Source organism: Papio anubis, chromosome 9 (genome assembly GCF_008728515.1).
Source record: "Papio anubis isolate 15944 chromosome 9, Panubis1.0, whole genome shotgun sequence".
Lineage (NCBI taxonomy): Eukaryota > Metazoa > Chordata > Mammalia > Primates > Cercopithecidae > Papio > Papio anubis.
The window spans coordinates 26,851,387-26,874,000 of record NC_044984.1 but is presented as its reverse complement, the minus strand read 5'-3'; the positions used below and the strand labels follow the sequence as shown (position 1 = coordinate 26,874,000).

General features: G+C 38.8%; 1 long non-coding RNA gene across 1 annotated transcript; it reads left to right on the top strand.

The window, feature by feature from the left end:
• The first annotated feature begins 13 nt into the window (after nt 1–13).
• On the top strand, nt 14–22,606 carry LOC108580937. Its single transcript, XR_002515592.2, has 6 exons — nt 14–110; nt 4,781–4,860; nt 10,674–10,711; nt 13,078–13,192; nt 16,639–16,736; nt 22,569–22,606. It is a non-coding gene; the product is annotated as an uncharacterized LOC108580937 (long non-coding RNA).
• Nucleotides 22,607–22,614: the final 8 nt, after the last annotated feature.

The window sequence follows — 22,614 nt, the reverse complement described above, 5'->3', positions numbered from 1 at the left end:
TCTCTTTTGTATTTTTAATTTTTAACTTTTAAGTTCAGGTGTACATGTGCAGGTTTGTTACAGAAGTAAACACATGTCATGCAGGTTGTACCAATTATTTCATCACCCAGGTATTAAGCCTAGTATCCGTTAGTTATTTTTCCTAATCCTCTCCCTCCTCTCACCCTCCCCTCCACTATCCAATAGGCCTCAATGTGTATTGTTCCCCTCTATGTGTCCATGTGTTCTCATCATTTAGCTCCCACTTATAAGTGAGAACATGTGGTATTTGGTTTTCTGTTCCTTGTTAGTTTGCTAAGGATAATGGCCTCAGCTCCATCCAAGTCCCAGCAAAGGACATAATCTCATTCTTTTTCATGGCTGCATAGTATTTCATGGTGCATATGTACCACATTTTCTTTATCCCGTCTATCATTGATGGGCATTTAGGCTGATTCTGTGTCTTTGCTACGGTCAATAGTGCTGCAGTGAACATATGCGTGCATGTGTCTTTATAATAGAACAATTTGTATTCCTTTGGGTATATACCCAGTAATGGGATTGCTGGGTCGAGTGGTATTTCAGTCTTCAGGTCTTTGAGGAACTGCCACACTGTCTTCCACAGTGGGTGATCTAATTTACACTCTCACCAACAGTGTATAAATGTTCCTTTTTCTCCGCAACCTCACCAGCATCTGTTATTTTTTGACTTTTGAATATCCTCCTAGTGGTTCCTCCCATTATGTTCAGATGAAAACATGAACACGTTTCCTTCTACAGATCTGTTTTCTTTGCTGCCTGCAGCTTAGTGAAAAACAGAACAAAAAAACCTACGAATCAAGCAAGCACATATTGAAGAAGTAGTCTATTAATGCCCATATCCTGTTAGATGTCTATTGGATGTTTGGGGGGTACATAAGAAGTAAATTGCCTTTATGAGCCTTTTACTCCAGTGGGTAGATTGTTGCATATGTATACATGAAACAACTAAATGCTGAAATAATCCAAAATCCTATGGATGGCTAGAAAAGGGGAAAAAACACATAAGGAGAGATTAGTATGAACTAGGTGTGAGTAGAATTATGTTTCTGGGAGTACTGTTCTATTGAATTTTTTTTTTTTTTTTTTTTTTTTTTTTGAGACGGAGTCTCACTCTGTCGCCCAGGCTGGAGTGCAGTGGCCGGATCTCAGCTCACTGTAAGCTCCGCCTCCCGGGTTTACACCATTCTCCTGCCTCAGCCTCCTGAGTAGCTGGGACTACAGGCGCCCGCCACCTCGCCCGGCTAGTTTTTTGTATTTTTTAGTAGAGACGGGGTTTCACCGGGTTAGCCAGGATGGTCTCGATCTCCTGACCTCGTGATCCGCCCGTCTTGGCCTCCCAAAGTGCTGGGATTACAGGCTTGAGCCACCGCACCCGGACTGTTCTATTGAATTTATACTTTCACTTAGATCCCATAGTCTTCAAAATAGAACTGATTTGGCTATTTTTTAAAAAAAAGAGTTTAAACCTATATTAGTAGGCAAATAAGGAAACCTGTGCTTAGCTTCACTTAAAAATTTGTTGGAAGTGGTTTTACAACTAAGCAATCTTTAGAAGTTTAAGGCCAATGCACTAAGCCTGAATAAAGCAAGAAGTTTGCGGTGCCTTAAAAACAGACATAGCCACATTTTGCAAAACTCCATGAAGCAGTTTTGAAACTCTACATCTTAAGTGACATTGCACCAAATCCTTATAAGTTGTTCACATGAAAAATAAGTTTTTCTAATACTAACTTGGTAAATACTTAGTTATCAAGGCAAGAAAGCATCAGAGTCACCTTTAAGTGTATACCATCTTTAAGTTTTGCTTCACAAGTAGCCTGTTCGTGAAAAGGAAAGGAGGAAGAGGGAACTTGGAGATTTATAGTTATCAATTATTACCAAAGCATTATTAATGCCATTGTTGCCCTTAGTCATACCCTGGGTCCTCTGGCAGTGTTAAAGAGTAAAATCATAGGATAAGGGATGGAGTTGGGAGATGAAGGAGGCAAAAACATTTGGGGAAAAGAGTCATTTTATATGAAAGAAAAACTGAAATATGTAGTTTAAGGTAATAAGTATTTTAATGTAAATAAACTCCCAGCAAATTACACTCTAGTGAATATAGCTTATCTTTGACTTAAGTACTGTTTATAAAACAGTAGCAATTTACACAAAGGCAAGTTGGACTAAATATTCTGGCATTAAGAAAATAAAACTTAATCTGCTAACATACCACTACCTTCCTCATATTCTATTCAGACAGAAATTTGGTATTTACAGGTATTATAGAGGTCACCTCCAAAAGACAGGCAGTGACACTCAAGCGTGAAGGTCCTGTTCCTTTCCTCTGTACTTTCATAGCCATCATTGTAAAGCAAGTGCATTTTAAAGCATGTTGCTTATACTACAACTAACATATTTAGAGCTACGTAAGTTATGAACCAAAATCAGTGTTGACATTATTGGTCCTGAAAATATTAAAGTCAATATTGACATCTCCCTTCCTTGTTACAAAAATTAGTTTGGAATGCAGGCAGTGTCAATCTGAAAAAGATGAAAAAACTCTGAAAAAGATGTCAATCTGAAAAAGATGAAGAAACTGACGATTTTCTTGGGAGAAAGTATAACTACAACCATGATGGCTAAAAATTTAGTTTTAATGTTTCATCATCTATTGTTAGTATAAGGACAAAAGGAGTCAAATCAATCATTTTAAAATTCCAAATGCTCTCTTTAATATACTATGTAATGGACTCAACAAGAACAAGAAGGTATTACTTCAATTTTATAGTCTGATCAATTCATCAAATAAATACTGAAATATGGCTTCATAGATAACCTCCATGTACTTAAAGAACTCGAGTTATGGCCTTTTGTAAGAAATTCTGGGATACTTACACCATCACTGGGTATGAACTTTAGGATAATCTGGAAGTGAATATTAGAGTATCTTACAGTTCAACTGCAATTTTCCCCACTTTGGCCACAAAGCGCATGGAAAATAGGACCAGTTATAGACAGAAACTATGTCTGCAGAGCGTTCGTCTTCTGTAAAGCGCTGACTTTTGTTGAGAGTTTCAGGTAGGAAGTGTTCCTAGCAGAGCAGAGCCATCACTCTTTCCTCAAAGAAAGAGTAAAAGACGTTCCACGCACAAATGTTTGCCACATCCCTTCATGTCACAACCCAGAAGGTGTTAGGTACAAGATTATTATGAAAGTTTCTATATATAGTTAGTAAAATGCTGCCACATGGTGAGGTAGTCCTGAAGATTCAGTTGAACATTTTAGGGAAAGCATTAAATACCAGTAGCTACTAAGAGTACAAAGACTAAAGATATTGCTTCAATTATCCTATCATGTGTCATGAGGTTAACTCCTTAAGAGAAGGACTATTCCTTTCACCTTGTCAGTGGTACTTCCCTAATGATCTTGTGACCTTTTCAAGGCAGGAGCCTTGTTTTATTCCATATATGCCATCAACACTAATTAACAACATCAGTACATAGCAGGTGCCCAATAAATATCTGTTGAACAAAATTTAAAAGTTCTTTCAGTTTCTGTATTAAACAACTGAAAAGCAGAGTTTTGCCCCCAAAATCTGCTGGGAATAGGAGATGGATCTGAGTTTTGAGTATTTCAGATTCCCATGGCACGCCCTTCTCTTACTCCAATAACAAGAAGCTTAGAGAATAACTGCTCTAAGTTATCCACTGTTCACCAGAGTGCCCTTTGTTTTTCAGCCTCTGGTTGAGTGGGAACTTTTCCAGCCCTGTAACTACAAGATGCAAGGGTTTGTGTTGAGTATACAGCAACCTCCCAGAGGAAGGGAGGAGAATTTAAAATATCAGGTTTTCTTCCTATGAATACACTGCACAGAAGTTACCCACAGGGCTCAGTTGTGCAAAAGAGGCACACTGCTATTTTGACAGAAGATTAATGTACACAGTTCCCAACCCAACAGCAGGATGAGAACACTCACATCTCTGTGTAAGTTCCTAATATGCTCATATTTACAAGTGCAAAGCACAAGGGGTACATTTTCAAATTGCATTTTAATTAAGCTTCGAAACATCTTCCAAAGAGTTTCCTTACATTTTCCTCCAAACTCAAAGACATTTAGAAAATTGGAACAAATACAAAATGTGTCACCTCTTAAAAAAATGGATTGTTTTAACGGTGACTACTCCCTGCCAAATCTACATTGCTTTGAGGTCTGAAGAGTAAAACAGTCCATCCATCTTTCATTTGAGTAAAGTAATTGATGGTCATAGCTCACAGGGTTGTCATTAAAAAGCTGCTGGGAAGGAGCTCTGATGAGTTCTATGTTCTACAAAATAAATGCAAAACAATAACAAACCATGCCACATTAAATTTGGTAACCCTATATGCACATCATTGTTTCTTCTATTCATCAGGGGTTTTAGCGGAACCCTTCAGTCAATGTAGAATACAAAAGAATATATTAAAGAGATGTATCATGGTTCTCCATAGGTGGAAGAAACTGAAGCCAGCAGGTTTTCTTAGAGAGAATAGTGTTTTCTTCATATGTCATAGTAAGAGATTCTTCATTATCATCTTCCTCAAGGATTAGAAATTGTATTTTAGAGCAACATCTTTTAACATTAGAATATTACGTCAGAAAGAATAAATTAGTATAATACCTAGCCAACAAATAATAGAGCAAAGACTTAGTTTTCTAACCTGATTTATACTATACTGTATCTCATTTAATCCCTCCAAGCATCCTGTGAGAAAGATATTCTTTGTCTCCATTTTACAGATAATGCGACCTTGCCAGAGACAGATTAGACAACTTGTCCAAGATCGTGCAGTTTGTAAGTGGCAGAGATGGGATTCACAGTAAGTTTCGCCTAACTTCAGAGCTTGTACTCTGTACACCATAGCTTACAAATAGTGCAGGAAAGCTTGGTTCAGAATAAACATCTTCTAGACAAAACGATTTTTGTCTTGCTGTCGGCAAATTCAGGGCAATCACAGGTCCAAGACAATCCTGTTTTGCTTCAGTCCTCTATTTCATCATTTTACCAGCTTCTGTCTTTCCAGGCATCTCGTAAGGCTGACTGCCACCTTAGATTCCACACAGCTCTAAAATGCTCTCTTGCTCACTTGCGCTCTCTCCCTCTCTCTCTCTCTCTCACACACACACACACACACACACACACACACACACACAGACACACACACAGCCAAGAAGCCCAGGTGTTTGCCCAGGCCCATGAATGGGCAGCTGTTGCTTTAAAAGGAGTGTGGCAGAGGAAGGCGAGGAAGCGCTGGCTGGCAGGCGGGTGTGTAAAGGTATACAGAGAGCCACTTTCTGTAAGAAGGCGAAAGCAGATTTAAAATGGGACCACCTCAGAGATGAAATCTTTCCCCTCCTGTTGCCTCTCAACCTGCTCCAAAACTCCAATATTCAGTTTTTCTGCGTCTCCCCCTCCCTCCCCGTTTCCCTGGGGTATGCTGATTTTCTATGTGAACACTTGGCACATTGCACGGCAGTTTTCCTCCTTCATTTAGCAGTCAGAAATAATTTCAGCAGTTCATGCTTTCTCCAGCTAACAGCAGTGTGTGCCCACTCCCTGTGCATGGCCCACACAGGAGCCAGTAACAAGCGTGTCATCATTTCTTTTCAATGGGTTTTCATCTCTAGATTGGCTTTTGGTGACTTATTTATTTTTAAATTACACAGAAAAGAGGAAAGAAGAGTTTTCCACTGGGATAGACTTGATTAGGGAAGAAGAACGCCTTTCATCGTAGGAGGGCACCCTGGGGAGAATAGGCCAGGCCTCATTTGAGTTTCAGCTTCTTTCCATTTAGAAATCAGCTTGCGTAGGGGGTGAAGATCAGACACCATCTTACAGAGGTGCTAGCTTGACTTATTTTGAAAGCATTGTCGGCTCAAGCTGCTTGAGTCCTCCCCAGATTTCCCTCCAAGAGTCTGAAACTTCCTTGCTTTTAAAAATCTGTTCTCTATTCTTTCATTTTCATAGCACGCAATCCAGCTGTCAAGAAGCCTGCCCTGCTCAAAGCTGTCTTTCCATTTTACACTAAGTGAATCTTTTAAAGAGATGCACAACTAAGTATATATTTTACGGCCCAGAGGAAAACACAGGTCTTGGGATAATGGCTGGATATACTTTATTGACTCTTTGAATGGGGGAAACAGAGATTTTTACCTTTTACTATGGTAAAGGACCATGTTCCTAAAATTGACTCCTTCTCATTACGGGTCTCCTTGTCCCACATTTTCCAAGGATCACACAGATTCATCTGCCCCAAGCAGTGAAGGCCACCCCATGAATCTAAAGGCAGATGAAGTTCTATCTGCTCCCACAGAGAACTACTATGCTGCTTGCCTAACTCTCTCCTGGTACCACATGTGCCTGTGGTGTCACCATTAAGAAGCAATTCGGAGGAGAAGTAATGTCCAAACAGTGCATGTTAAAGGATAGGCAGTCTTGGTTCCACAGTTTGACTGTGGGGCGGGCAGTTCACAGACAGCTTGGTCATTCTGGACCTTGTACTGAAAATACAATTGCTGGCTGGGCGCAGTGCCTCACGCCTGTAATCCCAGCACTTTGAGCGGCTGAGGCCGGCGGATCACTTGAGGTCAAGAGTTTGAGACCAGACTGGCCAACATGGTGAAGCCCCATCTCTACCAAAAAATACAAAAAAAAAAAAAAAAAAAAAAATTAGCCGGGTGTGGTAGTGCATGTTTGTAGTCCCAGCTACTTGGGAGGCTGAGGAAGGAGAATCACTTGAACTTGGGAGGCAGAGGTTGCAGTGAGCCAAGATCTCACCACTACACTCCAGCCCAGGTGACAGAGAGAGTCTGTCTCAAAACACACACACACACACACACACACACCCCTGCTTATTTTTTTTTTTCTTATTCCCTATACATTTTTAGCAGTTGTTTCCTATTGAGTTGATGTTTTTCCTTGAGGGTTGGCCCAGCAGCTGCTTATGGTCTAATAAATATGTATCTCATTGGTTGGGAGTAACTAGATGCCCTGAAAAAAGTTGTATTCGTTGGAGTTGTAAGTTCCATTTGCTGGCACACTCAACATAGACTGGAGTTTAATGCAAATCCCAGTTCCTATCATCTTTTGCTGTTTACTGTTTTTCTGTTTGTTTGTTTTTTTTACTGTAATTATAACGTAGTTTACGGTAGTTATAATAGCAACAATTCCTCATGCTTGTTTAGTGTTACTATAGCCAACCACCACAGAAATAATATCTCTGTAGAACCAAAATTAACCTTGAGTAATCTATAATACAAATCCCCAAATCCAAGTTTCTAATGTTTTACACACATGCAATATATTTTGTAGCAATAAAATTACAGGGCTTTCCTGCTAGCTGAGAACTAAGAGCTGTAGAAATGGTTCAAGGCTATGTATGAGCAACATAAAGGTGGGGACACTTTTCTATTGCTCCACAGGAAGTCCACATGGCAGGTGCACTATTCAACATTCATCTCACACACTTAATAAACATCTCTCATGTGTTAGGTCCAGAGAACACAGAGACAACTGAGGCGGAGACCACATTTCCAGGAACCAATACATTACCTATAGTAACTGAATTTAGGTAAGCTTTCTGCTGGTACCACCTGGAATTACAAGGGGAAACATTTCTCTCTCACATACTACATCCCTTGTTTAGTGAACACATGTTGTTTGTCTGCCTGGTGTAGGCAAAATATTTGCACTTCCAGTTGAAAACTATGCAACTATACGCTAGAGGAAACCCCTCTGGGTTATCAGATTCTGACACTGTGGGAGGTATTTACAACTCTGTGACTTCTAGGTAACCGACAGGAATGGAAAATGATTTTTGTCTGTAATTTTTTCCTATTTGGTATAGGTTTGATTGATTTCTTTCCCACCCATTCTGGAAAAAATAGTTTTGCCTCCATTTGGATGCTTATTTCAATATCCCTAAATCAGTTTCTTTTTGGAACAAGTTGTAATGTTAGTTTTTTTCATTGATTAGTGAATATAATAAATCTTTTATATATGCTCATTTGCATATCTGTATCAGTCATGATTTTACTTTTTTTCTTTCTTTCTTTCTTTTCTTTTTTTCTTTTTCTTTTCTTTCTTTTTTTTTTTTTTTTTTTGAGACAAAGTCTTGCTCTGTTGCCCAGGGTGGAGTTCAATGGTGCAATCTCAACTCACTGCAAACTCCACCTCCCAGGTTCAAATAATTCTCCTGTCTCAGGCTCCTGAGTAGCTGGGAATACAGGCACCCGCCACCAAGCCTGGCTAATTTTTGTAGTTTTAGTAGAGATAGGGTTTCGCCATATTGGCCAGGCTGGTCTCAAACTCCTGACCTCCAGTGATCTGCCTGCCTCAGCCTCCCAAAGTGCTGGGATTACAGGCGTGAGCCATCATACCTGGCCTATGATTTTACTTTCTTTCTTTCTTTCTTTCTTTCAGGCTGGAGTACAGTGGCATGATCTCGGCTCACTGTAACCTCTGCCTCCTCGGTTCAAGTGATTCTCGTGCCTCAGCCTCCAGAGTAGCTGGGATTACAAGCACGTACCACCTTGCCTGGCTAATTTTTGTATTATTAGTAGAGACAGGGTTTCGCCATGTTGACCAGGCTGGTCTTGAACTCCTGACCTCAGGTAATCTGACCTCCTCAGCCTCCCAAATTGCTGGGATTACAGACGTGAGCCACCATGCCCAGCCATGATTTTACTTTTTAAAAAATTATATTTTATTAGCAGTATCTTCCCCTTGATAGATCCACTCTTTTTCTCTAAACAGTGTGTGTTTCAGGGATAGGAGAGTTAATGCAACCTTCCAATCCACAAAGTGGGAAATGACCTAAACTTGGTCAGAGAACTCCATTATCCTTAACCATAATGATGGTTCGGGGATGAGCACGTCATCAAATTAGCCAATCAGAATTTTCCCTAGACTTTTCTGCTGAGCGTAATGGGAATGATGATTCTGTTTCCTTCACAATCTTGAACTGTATGAAAAGTGTTTGCATTTTTCTTGTTCATCATCTCCCCAGCTGCTTGAAAGAGGCTGTCCAGGATAAGAGGGAAAGAAGCTGAGTTACAAAGAAAAGCAGAGACAAGAGAGAGGAAAAGATAACCCTGACACCATGGCTTATGCCCTGCATCCACCTTGTTTTAGTCAGTTCATGCTCCCATACCCAATTACCATATACTGAGTGGCTGAAACAATAAATATTTATTTCTTACAGTTCTGGAGGTTGGGAAGTCAGAAATCAGGGTGCCAGCGTGTTTGGATTCTGGTAAAGGCCCTCTTGCAGGTTACAGACAGTCAGCTTCACCTTGTATCCTCACATGGCAGAAAGAGGGCCAGCTCACTTTTCCACCTCTTCTTATAAGGGCATTTATCCCATTTATGAGGGCTTCATCCTCATGACCTAATTACCTTCCAAAGGCCCCACTTCCTAATACCATCACACTGGAGATTAGCGTTTCAACATACGAAAAAAGCAACAAAACATTCAGTCCATTGCGCACTCATTTCCCAAGGTTTTTAGTGATATGAGGGGGGCAGGGATGGGGGAGGAGCAATCTCCTCTTTCACAACCTAGTTTGGTTGGGCTCTGTTACTTGGATCAAAGGGCTCTGAACAACAAGCCTGACTTCTGACTTTTTCTGACTTTCACTTCTTCACCAACAGCACCTATCTCCTTCAGAGAACGTCTGTGAGTGGCCAAGCTGCACTAACAGATCATTCTGAGATCACGGAGATAAGCAGGATACAGAGGGAACAACACACTATTCACATGTGTTAAGACAGGTTTAAAGCATCAGGTAGTTTCTCCTGGGTTTCCTGTTACCACGCTCCTTCCAAGTCTTCTCTGGCAGCTGCCCCCTGGGATCATAGTTCTTTTTTCATCATTCTGAACTACGACATCATCAAGCACTGTCCACCCCTCTCCCCAGCCCAACAAAACTGGCTAGGCACCCCACTTACATGCTCCCATAGCACACTGCAGAATGGAATCAAGACCGAGAAATACAAGCCAACCATGAGCGCCTCTGCAAATCGATTCTCTTAGATGGTTGTATAGAGGAGAAGCCATACGCTCTGTGGGGAAGAGTAGAGAGGGAGCTCCTGAGGCAGCCAGCAATTAGCTTCTCTTCTGTGGCCTGTGAAAAGTTTCCCTCTAGCATCAGATCTGAATCTCCAGTTCAGCAAAAGAAAAGCCCTGAAGATTACCAACCTCTGCCTCTTTAGAAAGGCATTTAATGATCCATTATTGCTATTCAAGCATGCTTCTTGGAGCTCTCCCCTGCTCGCCACCCTCCTCCAAAATGCTTATCAAAATAGTATAATTGTAACTCCCCTGAGTTTTAGAAACACATCTCACTCCATTCTGTGCATGTTCAGTCCACCCCATCAGTCTAGCTCCAGCTCTCTGTATTTTCCCTAGAGACTCTCTTTACACTGATGTTAATTACCTGCCTACTGGTTTATATCCTGATGGACTGTAAGCTTCATGAGAACTGTATCTTTTATTCCATCACCAGCACATGGCATACCCTGGCCAGGATCAAGTGCTCAGTAAGAATTTGTTGAATGGGTATGAATTGTTGCCTCTAGATTTTAAGCTTCCTAAAGGCAAGGGACTTATCTACCTCACCTGTTTTATTATAGTTTCATCAGAGTGCTGCCTGATGCCTGATATTATATAGGTATGTATGTATGTATATAATCATTATTATTGTTATCCCTCTTGACATTCGCACAGAGTCTCTGACAAGCCACTGTCCTGATTATGGGCACTTATCACCTGGGTTCTAGAAGCCGCCTCCCTCAGCGTACCCATGTGTTCACTCACCATTGCATTGAACTCACTCCACCCATTCAACAAATATGGTTTACTTGTTTTCAAATAGATTATATAATATTTACTGGTACGTAAATTGTGTTTGTAGGACTACAATTTCCAGAGTTACTCCTTTTCTCTTTTTGTTTTCCTTGTTCATCATTTTGACCACATCCTCTCATGAACTTACATTGATTTCCTATTACACTTTGAATCAAACACAATTTTCCGAGTATTTCTTTCAAAGGCCTCTCCCAGCTTGCCCCGCCCTCTTTGTTTTCATCTCCTACTCTAACCTAGCCTTCACCTTCCACACCAACTAAATTTATTGTCATGTGGTTCCTTCCACTGGTTCTTCCTCTCCTGGCTGTGAGCCTTGGCTCAATTTTTTCCATATCTATGGAATAACAACCAAACCACAAGTTTCTCCTCTTTAAATCACAGCTCAGGGACCAGCTGCTCCAAGAAGTTTTTCCCCACCCATCTTCCAATCCATCAGATCATCACTGACCCAGACTTCTACCACCACATAACCTTGAAATGACTACATTTATAAGTATGGTGTGGCTATAGTCCAATTTCTGGCTTACGTCAATACCAAAGGCCTAATATCAGTATCAATCAATGTTAAATTTGGAAATAACCAAAAGAAATGTCCAATATAGTTATTAAATCAGCATTGTAAAATTTAGTATATTTGAGTGAAGAAATTAGGTACATTTCATTTGAGTTTAATGAATGTATTCCCTGCCTTGTTCTACAAGGGATTTGAGAGCTATTGCAATAACAACAAAAAATTGTTACAATGACAATTAAAAATAAATAAATATCAGGATCAAGGAACAGGTGGATGGAATAAAATAGCAAGATTATGGAGCAAATGGAAATATTAGGCCATAACTCCATGGTTATTAAAGTCAAACTGCCCATTTGCTTCTGATCTTCTTGGCACTAAGATTATTAATGACTAAGCCCTATTTTTTAACTCAAGTTTTGAAATTAATTTATCCTCTTTGAGTGATGCGAAAATCATCAGGGGATTGGTACTTTTTGGAGTTGATGCAGTAGTATAACACAGATTGGTGTTTCTAAAACTGTTTTGTATAAAACATGGTCACAAAAGACATGGCATAGAAAGGGCTTCCTGTGTTCAGCTTGAAAGGCTTTGAGCTATCGTGAAGAAAATAACCCCATTTTACTTCATTAAAGTCAGTATTTCTTAAACTAATTTGAGCCCAATCCCCCAAACGTTTCCCCACATCATACCTGTCAGCACTTTATGGAAGTAGCTTTCTAGTGGCTCACTTAGGAAAAAGTTTGTAGTGTTGGACAATAATAGAGAAATCAGAACCAAAACACTTTAAGATGCTTCCATTGGTAACATTTTATTTATTTATGTATTTATTGATTTTTGAGACAGAATCTCACTCTGTCACCCAGGCTAGAGTGCAGCAGCGTGATGTCAGCTCACTGCAACCTCCACCTCCTGGGTTCAAGTGAGTCTCCTGCCTCGACCTCCTAGGTAGCTGGGATTACAGGTGCCCACCACCACGCCCAGCTAATTTTTGTCTTTTTAGTACAGACAGGGTTTCACCATGTTGGCCAGGCTGGTCTCAAACTCCTGACCTCAAGTGATCCACCTGCCTCAGCCTCCCCAAAGTGTTGGGATTACAGGCGCGAGCCATCGTGCCCAGCCTGTAACATCTTATTTCTTAAGCTGAGTGGTGGATATACAAATATTCATTATACACTTCCATATATTTCTTGATGTGTTCAATGTGTTTCCTAACTACAACAACAAAAGCAAAATAACATCAACGACAAAATCATCCCCCTCGTAGAACTCTAGGTCCCAGCAGCTTGCGCAGAGCACTGAGCAGACTGAACAGGTGCTAACTTTAACTGTGTAATGGCCTTGATCGTGTGCCTTATTTACTATTTGGAATAATATTATTAGTGACAATAACAGCAGCAGATGCTTACTGAGTACTTACTATGTGCCAAGCAATCTTCTCAAGGGTCTACTTCTATTAGTTCATTTAATCCTTATAGCACCTCCCCGCATCAGTACTAGTATTATGCTCATTTTACACATGAGGAAGGTGAAGCATAACAAGGTGAAGTAATTTGCTGCAGGAAAGGGTAGCGTTGGGATGTGAGTCCCAGCAGCTGGGCTCCTGAATCTGCCTATTTCACTACTGCCCTATACAGTTTAAATCCTATTTTATGTAGGGTGGTCAAGGAAGAATTTCCTGAAGTCTGAGCAAAGGTCTGAAGGAAGCAAGGGAAAGAGGCATGTAGGGAAGAGTAATCCAGGCAGAAGGAAGGTCAAGCTGACATCCATGAGGTAGGTGTGTGCTTGGTTAGTCTCAAGAACTCTCTGACATATGCAACCCTGCAGAATCAAAGCCCTTCCTCTCTCTCCCTCCAGAATCCATTTTATGTTCATTGATCTATTACTTTTAGTTCCCTCAACATGCCTTCCATTCTCCCACCTCTAGAACTCTTCCTCCCTAAACACTCCTCCCTGGCTTTCCATGTGCTTTCCTTTGTCAAGCTAACTTCTCTGGGCCTCATCTTACTCACATCTTCCATTATGTCTTCTTTGAACTCGCTGTTTCTCATGTAGTAAGCCCCATAGCTCTGTGTTTTCCTCCCAATAGCTAACATTTATTAGGTTCCCCCTCTGGCCCCCACCACCACGAGTCAGGATTATGTTAAGAATTTGGCTGGCATCATAGCATGTCAATCCTATAACAACCCAAATATAAAAGGTTTTGTTAGTGCCTCCATTTTCTAGATAAGAAATCTGAGGCTTAGGTCAAGCAACTCACCAAGTTTACAGAGCAAGAGCCTGAGTCCAGATAATGCCAAAGTTCCTGTTCTAAGCATTCTGCCGTACTACCTGTCCAGCACTTACCACACTCTTCTGTGATTGTATGTTCACATAGCTGTCACCCACTAAGCTCCTTGAGACAAGGACTGTGTCATGTTCCCTAGTGTCTACAATGGTTTCTGTCACATAAATTGAATAAGCATGTACTGAATCAATGAAAGGAACATAGCAGCTCTCTACATGACCAGCATATCCCCGTTCTCAGCATCACCAAATCTGGGTGAGAACAGTTGGATCTGAGGCTTCATTCTGATGTTGAGCAGCTGTGTCTGCACCATTCACACCCTCTTTCTTCAGCCAAACCACACTATGTATTTCAGATTCTGCATTTCTGCTTACTCCATATTCTCCATCCATCAAGCTTCTCCTGACCAGCCTCAATCTTTGATAAGAGGCTGATACACTGGCCAGATGCAGTGGTCCACAACTGTAATCCCATCACTTTAGGATATTAAGGCAGATGAATCACTTGAGTTCAGGAGTTCGAGACCAGCCTGGGTAACATAGTGAGACTTCACCTCTACAAAACATATAAAAATTAGCCAGGAACAATGGTGCACACCTGTGGTCCTAGCTACTCAGGAGGCTGAGGTAGAAGGATCACTTGAGCCTGGAAGGTCAAGACTGTAGTGAGCTGAGATTGTGTCACTGCACTCCAGCTTGGGTGACAAAGTGAGAAAGAAGCCTGTCTCCAAAAAAACAAGAGGCTAATATACTGACTCAGAGATATACCGATTGTCCAGGACAGTCTCTCCAATAATCCAGAACTTTGCCAACATATCACCTTGAAGAACACTCCATAGACAATTCCTCATTCTCTACTCCTAACTCTGAGCTGTTCCCTGCATCTCTCTGATTTTTGTACCATATATTGTTTGGTATCTAAACAACATACCGTATATTGTTTGGATCTAATTTGCACCATATTGTTTTAACTTCTGGTACATAATATCACAAAAGATTCCTCAGTTGTTCTATTTTTCCAATCATACAACATGGTGAACAATAATCAATTATTTAAAGAACCTTAAATGGTATTTAAAAGGTTTGTTTATCAAAATGATTTTTAAATTTTAATTTAAAATACTAATTCAAGAGTTATTAAAGTTTTACCTAGCACTGATGTATGAGAAGTGGTTTTAAATATTATAGAGTATGAATAGTTTTTTAGATATGTAATATTTGGATTTGAATTTTTCTTATGTCCTTTTAATTAAAACTTTATGGTTTTAACTTTACAATCCTGCTCTGGGTCAAACTCATTTTGTTTCTATTCTGAACACTGTAGAATCCATATCTAAGGAAGAACAGGCTGTGAGATGCATATGTGATAGTAATTTCTTCAAAACAACAACTAAATAACAAAATAACTCCAAGGAAACATTTCTAGAAATAGATCATTACACACATGTACACACACACACACACACACACACACACACATTTTAAAGAAATCACACCATGCCTGGTGCAGTGGCTCACACCTGTAATCCCAGCACTTTGGGAGGCCAAGGAGGGCAGACCACGAAGTCAGGAACTCATGACCAGCCTGGCCAACATGGTGAAACCCCATCTCTACTGAAAATACAAAAATTAACTGGGCGTGGTGGCATGTGCCTGTAGTCCCAGCTACTCAGGAGGCTGAGGCAGAAGAATTGCTTGAACCCGGGAGCAGAGGTTGCAGTGAGCCGAGATCATGCCACTGCACTCCAGCCTGGGTGACAGAATGAGACTCTGTCTCAAAAAAAAAAAAAAGAAAAGAAAAGAAAAGAAAGAAATCACACCACTGATCTGGTGAAAGATATTAGAGTACTATGATGCTGTGATAATTACAGACCTTTTTCTCTAGCATAGATTCTTTTCATTTGTAATATTGCCTAAGAGTAAGAATTTCTTATGTACTGAGCACTGTCAAGTGCATTGTATGCATTATTTCATCGAATTTTTCAAAACCCCTATGAAGTAGGTAGGATGTTTGTCTCATTTTGCAGATGAAAACTATTAAACTCATTGGTTCAAAGAACATGTGCCCAGAAAGGTCATGTCAGAATTGGAAGCAGGTAATCTGAGTCCAGAGCCTCTGCCTTTCCTAAAATACAGATTAATCCATAAATTCAGGTATCATTAGGGAATTTTAAAAGTTGAAAATTTTGCTACATAGTCTTTACAATTGATAAACAGGAAAAAGAAAGAAGGAAAAAAACAGCTGCATAAGGTAAGATTTTGAAATTTCTTACATTAATTTAATATGTATGGTCTACTTGTCTTCTGGAAAAAAATGGTATTTCCCATTAGTTATAAAATAGTTCTAAATTAAGGGAAAAAATACTTGCTTCATGCCGTAATATTTAAAACATTCATTAGCAAGCACCACAGATTTTCTTATATTAAAATATTATTTTTTTCTCAATGTCAACATATACTACTTTTGAGCCTAAGGACTATTTGATCGTCTACTTTGAGAAGTTTCTCGTTGCAAAATAACAGGTTGGCAAAGAAAATACTGAATTTGCCAACTTAAAAATGTTAGTCATGATATTTATGTCTAAAGCTCATCATTCGTTTTGTAAAACCTCTAGTGTCTTTTCATTATTATTAAATATTGAATTTTTCTAAAAACACAAACCAACAGAACTTTTGGTATGAATTATGCCACGTTAATATAAAATTTCCAGAGTTTCGAAAGTTTTTTTTTTTTTTAATTTAAACCACATAAAACAGAGCTGGAAGACATTTTAAAAGGTCACAAGGTTCATCCTCAACCACTTGCAATCAAGACTAGTATCTAAGAGACACATTTTAAGATTATTTACTAAAATAATTTCAATCATATTCATAAATTGTGCTCTGATTATTTGACATGAAACAACATGTTACTGGCATACTCTTCAATTCAGCTGACAGCCTGGGAGTGACCACGAGGTGGCAGCACAGGAGACACTCAGCCTTGAATTCAACTTGTGCTCGCCTGACTAGAGGAGTAAGCCGGAGAAAGGTAGGTATAGAAGACGCAATACTCTCCTTTCTCTTAGAACTTCCAGATTGTGTGGCTTTGCTGGCCACTCCCTTTATGAGTTAGAGGAGACAAAAACAAGAATTACTTTTTTAATGGAGGAAAGCATCACCCATAAGCTCATTCCTTTTCATGTTTTCCTTGGTTGGCGTGTTTTTGCATAGTTGTATTACATATAATTTTCTGTTCTAATCTATTTTACACTGTTTTTGTTTTCCTGCTTTAAAATTTCAATGGATGATTGGGCAGTGTTTCAGGGCTGTAATCCCAACATTTTGGGAAGCCAAGGCAGAAGATCTCTTGAGGCCAGGAGTTCAAGACTGGCCTGGGCAACATAGCAAGACCTCATCTCTACAAAAATTTTAAAAATTAGCCAGGGGCAGTGGCCTGTGCCTGTAGTCCTAGCTACTCAGGAGATGGAGGCAGGAGAATCACTTGAGCCTAGGAGTTCCAGGATGCAGAGAGCTATGATTGCACCACTGCACTCCAGCCTGGGCAACAGAGCAAGACCCTGTCTTAAACTTTTTCAAAAACTGTCAATGGCTTCTCCCTGCTCTTCCCAAATGGCCCTTGATGGTCCCTCTGGCTTTTTCTTTTCCGAAGTGATCTCCCTCCAGACCACAGGACATGGCACAGTGAAACACGATCAGTTCATATTTATTGAAGCTTTAATTTTTAAAAAATTATTGCGGCAAAAAAGTGAAGTTTTCTCTCTGAGCCATTTTAAGAGTGCAGTTTAGTAGTGTTATGTATATTCACATTGTTCTACAGCAGACCTCCAGAACTGTTTTGCCATGCAAATCTGAAAGTCTATACCCGTTAAACAATTCCCCTTTTCCTCCACTACACCCACCAGCCCCTGGTAACCACCATTCTACTTTGTTTCTGTGATTTTGACTACTTTAAATACCTCATATAAGTAGAAGGATACAGTACTTGTCTTTTTGTTACTGGCTTTTTCACATAATATTATCAGGGTTTATCTATATTGTAGTATGTGACAAAGAGTTTTATTCCCTTTTAAGGCTAATATTCCATTGTATGGATTTACTATGTTTTGCTTATTCATCCATCCATTCATGGACATTCGGGTTGCTTCTATCTCTTGGCTACTGTGAATAATGCTGCTATGAACACGGATGGGCAAATATCTCTTTGAGATCCCTCATTTAGCTTTTTTGGATGTATACTCAGAAGTGGGATTGCTGGACCACATGGTACTTCTATTTTTAATTTTTTTAGGAAGCTCCATACTGTTTTCCACAGAACTACATCATTTTACAATTTCCCACCAACAGTGCACAAGGGTTCCATTTCTCTTCATTCTTACCAATCTTGTTACTTTTGGGGTTTTGTTTCTTTGTCTGTTTGTTGAAACAGGATCTCATGACATTGCCCAGGCTGGTCTCAAACTCCTAGCCTCAAGCTATCTTCTTCCTACCTTTGCATCCCAAAGAGCTAGGATTACAGGCATAAGTCACCATACCTGGCCTACTTTTGTTTTTGCTTTTGTTTTTTTCATAGTAGCCATCCTAACAAGTATGAGGTACTCTCTCATTGTGGTTTTGATTTGCATTTCTCTGATTAATAATATTGAGCATTTTTTCATATGTTTGTATGTCTTCTTTAGACAAATGTCTATTCAAGTCCTTCGTCCTTTTAAAAATCAGCTTGTCTTTTTGTTGTTAAGTTATACAAGTTTTTTTATGTTTCTAGATATTAACACCTTATAGAGATATGATTTGCAAATATTTTCTCCCATTCTGTAAGTTACCTTTTCACTCTGTTCATTGTGCCCTTTGATGCACATAAATACCAATTTTTTTTAAAGAAATGACTTGGCGTTCACAATTATCATTCTTTGCAGCAGCCACATCATACTTCCACTCAGTGAATAGTTACATCATAATTTAGTTAACCATTCTTCTGTTATAAAACATTTCCTATTCTGGATAATGCCATTAAAATAGTTTTGTGCATATAATTTTTTTCTTAATGGTTATTTTCTTAGAATATATTTCCAGAAGTAAAATCACTGGATCAAATAATATGAACATTTGATAGTTTTTGATTCTTGCTATATTTCTTTCTTATTAATTTCTACGACCAACTGTAATATTCAAACAGTCACTGTTTATTGAACTCTTAGAATAAACTGAGTGCGTAGAATGTGTCAAGGACTCAGCTAGATCCTTATTATTTTTCTCACATCAATGCTGCAAAGTAGGAAACATCACCATATTATGGCTAATAATACAGATTTAGAGAGATTGTCTTAGTTACCAAGATCACACAGCTTGTAAGTGACAGAATTATCGTTTGATTTTAATTCTGCCTAATTCCAAACACAGTATGAATCTTTTCATGATACTACATTGCTTGTCTACGTTTGAGAATACATCACTTTTACCTTTTCTTCACACCAGTTTTGAGAATTGTAATGTTTGCTAATCCAATCAAAGAAAAATAGATAGTTACTATTTTTAAATACATGCCTTTGATTACAAGCACGGACGAATATTTTTCCGCATTTTGTTTACTCTACCCTTATTGTCTCCCTCCCCAACACCAAATGGATATTTCCTGTCTCTGCACAACAGTATAGCACATAGCCTTTTCACAACATGGGTTATTCCACAACTTTTATCCTACCGTGAATTTTGCAACTTTCTCTTTTTTTTTTGTATCTTCTGCTTTATTTTCATTTTTTTATCTTATCAAATAATTTAACTTTTTCTAGAGTAAAGATATTCACCTTTCGTCCAACATATTTGCTGCAATACATTCTCTGCCAATTTGTTATTTTCCTTTTTATTATTGTTTTCCTATTTATATCAAATAGTTCTTAATTTTTATACATCTAGTTTGATGTTGATCATTTACTTGGTGATTTCTTCTATTGCTGCTTTGTAAAGAAGTTTATTCTAGCTCCACTAATAAATGTCTGATTAATATTTCTACTTTCTTGTTAGTTTTTCTGTTTAAAACCAATTCTACTATTTAATATGTAATCCCTCTAAAATGTATTTTGAATCATAATATAAATGTAAAGGTATTACTTTTTCTAAATTGTAAAGCAGATAGCCCCAATACCATTAATAAGCTTCCCTTTCCTCGCTCTTCTGTAATGCCTTAATCATATATTAAAGTCATTTACATGAACTAATTAATTTTTTAAATAACTTTGTGATATAATTAAAGTGTACAATTCAGTGGCTTTAGTATATTCACAGAGTTATGCAACTATCACCACTACTTACTTCCAGAATATTTTCATTACCCCAAAAAGAAACCACACATCTCTTAGCAGTCACTCCCCATTATCCCCTTCTCCCAGCCTCTGGCAACTGCTAATCTACTTTCTGTCTTTATAAATTTGCCTGTTCTGGACATTTCATACAAATGGAATCATTCCATGTGTGACCCCTTGAGACTGTTTCTTTTCTTTTTTTTTTTTTTTTTTTTCCACTTATTTTTTTTCTTTCCCTTCAGGTCCATTCATGTTGCAGCACACATTAATACTCCATTGCATTTTACGGCCACATAATGTTCCAATGTATAGATATACCACATCTTGTTTATTACAAATGCGTGGGTTATTTCCACTTTTTAGCTATTATGAATAATGCAGCTCTGAACATTGCTATGAAAGGTTTTGTGTGGTATATATATTTTTTCTCTTGGTTATATACCTAGGAGCAGAATATCTGGTCATGTAGTAATTAACTATTCGAAGAACTTCCACACTGTATTCCAAAGCTGCATCATTTTACATCCCCACCAACAATGTACAAAGCTTCCAATTTCTCTACATCCTCATCAACACTTGTCTTACTGTCTCCTCGGTTACAGCCCTGCAAGTGAGCACAAAGTGGTATCTTGTGTTTTTGTGTTGTTTTGCTTTGCTTTTTGATAGTAAACGATGTTTAACATCTTTTCATGTTCTTACTGGCAGTTTGCATGTCTTCCTTGGAGAAATATCTATGCAAATCCTTTGTTCATTTTTTAATTTGGTTTTCTTTTTATATTTGAGTTGTAAGAGTTAGTTACATATTCTAGGGATAAGTCCCTCATCAGAGCTATGATTTCCCGATATTTTCTCCCATTCTGTGAGTCATCTTTTCACTTTGTTAATGATGTCCTTTAGAGCACAAGGGTTTACTTTTTGTGTGTGTGTTTGGCGCGGGGGGGTTCAGCATTTCCCACGAATATTCTATTGCGTACTAGTTCCATTGGATGTAACTAGCTATTGAGCAAACAAAGCTTCTGTGGTCAAACAAGTTGGTTTATGCTGGATTTCTTTATCTTTGGACTTCTTAGAACCTTTGATATGTGCTTTATGTGTGCATCATAATCTCCAAGAGAGAATCTGAGTACACAGTATTCCCAAACTTACTCAACCACAGAACTTTTTTTAATAGACTTTATTTTTAAAAGAAGTTTTAGGTCCACAGCAAAATTGAGGGTGAGATGCAGAGATTTCCCATATCCCACCTGTCTCACACATGCACAACCTTCCCCATTATCAACATCCCCCACCAGAGTGAACCATTCATTACAATTGATGAGTCCACATTAGCACATCATCATCACACGAAGTCCATACCTTACATTAGGGTTCACTCTTGGTATTGTACGTTCTTAAGTTTGGACATATTTGTCATATATTCCCACCATTACAGTATCACAGAGAGTAGTTTTACTGCCCTAAAAAATCCTCTGTGCTCCATCTACTCATTCGTCTCTCCCTATTAAACCCTGGCACACATGAGTCTTTTTACTGTCTCCACGGTTTTGCCTTTTCCAGGATGTCACATAGTTGGAATCACACAGTATGTAGCCTTTTCAGGTTGGCTTCTTTCACTTAGTAATATGCATTTCAGTTTCCTTTGTGCCTTTTCAGGGCTTGATAACTTATTTTTAGCACTGAATCATATTCCATTGTAAGGATGTACCACAGTTTATATATCCATTCACCTAATGAAGGACATCTTGGTTGCTTCCAAGTGTTTGACAATTGTAAATAAAGCTGCTAGAAACATTTGTGTGCAGGGCCTTGTGTGGGCATAAGTTTTGAACTCATTTGTGAATACCAGGAGCATCTGCTGAATCATATGGTGAGAGTATGTTTAGTTTTGTAAGAAACTGTCAAACTGTCTTCCAAAGTGACTGTACATTGCTGTACCAGCAATAAGTGAGAATTCCTGTTGCTCTGCATTCTCACCAGCATTTGGTGTAGTCATTGTTCTGGACTTTGGCCATCCTAATAGGTGTGTAGTAGTATCTCGTTGTTGTTTTAATATGCCTCTCCCTGACGACATATGATATGGACATCTTTTTGTATGCTTGCGTGACATTTGTATGCCTTCTTTGGTGAGATGTCTATTAAGGTCTTTGGCCTACTTTTAATAGAGTTTTTGCATTCTCATTATTGAGTTTTAAGAGTTCTTTGTACATTTTAGATAGCAGTCCTTGACCTGATATGTCTCTAGCAAATATTTTCTCTCAGTCTCTGGCTTGTCTTTTCAATCCCTTGATCTGTGATCTAAGAAAATTTTATCTGTTGCTTTCCAATCTGTATACCTTTTCTCTCCTTTTCGGTTGGGGGTGCGGAGAGGGGTTCTTATTGCATTAGCTAGAACTCCCAGTACAATGTTTAAAAGCAGTGATAAAGTAAGATTTTCTTTTTATTTTTACAAAGAACAATGTGTATGTGTGTGTGTGTGTGTGTGTGTGTGTGTATATATATATCTATATATATACACACACATACACACACACACATATATATATATATATATATTTTTTTTTTAGATGGAGTTTCACTCTTATTGCCCAGTCTGGAGTGCAATGGCATGAT